This window comes from Phyllobates terribilis, unplaced genomic scaffold (assembly GCF_046119375.1).
Source record: "Phyllobates terribilis strain yellow unplaced genomic scaffold, ASM4611937v1 Scaffold_12__6_contigs__length_324123572, whole genome shotgun sequence".
Taxonomy (NCBI): domain Eukaryota; kingdom Metazoa; phylum Chordata; class Amphibia; order Anura; family Dendrobatidae; genus Phyllobates; species Phyllobates terribilis.
In genome coordinates, this window is record NW_027362772.1 from 177,736,911 (window position 1) to 177,737,691 (window position 781).

At 33.5% G+C, this 781-nt stretch overlaps 1 non-coding gene across 1 annotated transcript; it reads right to left on the reverse strand.

Annotated features, from left to right (window-relative positions):
• Positions 1–500: 500 nt before the first annotated feature.
• On the reverse strand, positions 501–573 carry TRNAF-GAA (transfer RNA phenylalanine (anticodon GAA)). The gene has a single exon. It is a non-coding gene; the product is annotated as a tRNA-Phe (tRNA).
• Positions 574–781: the final 208 nt, after the last annotated feature.

Sequence of the window (781 nt, forward strand, 5' to 3'; positions counted from 1 at the left end):
GAAATGCCAAATCTGTGGATTCTTTGTCTTACCATTAACGTGGAAACCCCTTATTTTTAGAATGAAAGATGATGTCTTGAGTTGGGGTTTGTGTTTTTAGCCTTCCTGACTTTTTCCCCAAACAGCTTTGTTCCTGGCATATTTTTGAAGCATATTTGTCTCATTAATGCCACAGCGATTCATAGTCAAACATACATGACTGAAATCATTCAGCTAGTGTCTGATACATGCTGCCCGTATTAGCTATCAGGTTTCCTTTAAATCTTCATACAGATAAGTCAAACTAAAATAAAACAAAGTGATGACGTCCAGAATGAAGGAAAAATTACAAAAAATATTATTTTCCTCAAAAGATAAAAGTGTTCAGTTCTCAAGTTTGTATCATTTTATTTCCTGTAGATAGTTATAATGATTAGGACTTTTACATTCTCTGTAAACAGTCAGTCCATATGCTTTGTTTATTTTCTGCTTAAAATTTAATGGGTGAAGAAAAAGACTTTTGCTGAAACCCAGGATTGAACCAGGGACCTTTAGATCTTCAGTCTAACGCTCTCCCAACTGAGCTATTTCGGCAGGACACATCTAGTTTGAGTAATGTTCAACACACTGTAGATGTCACAACTGGATGTATTTATTTTTACTTGGACTTGTTTTTGCAAGATGATCTATATTTGAAAGTCCCGCTATTTTGCAGTACATATTTAAGAACTTTCATTCACTCTTTGTGAATGAATAGAAAAAAACAGCAATTCTGCCATTTTTTTTATATTTTCAATTTTAC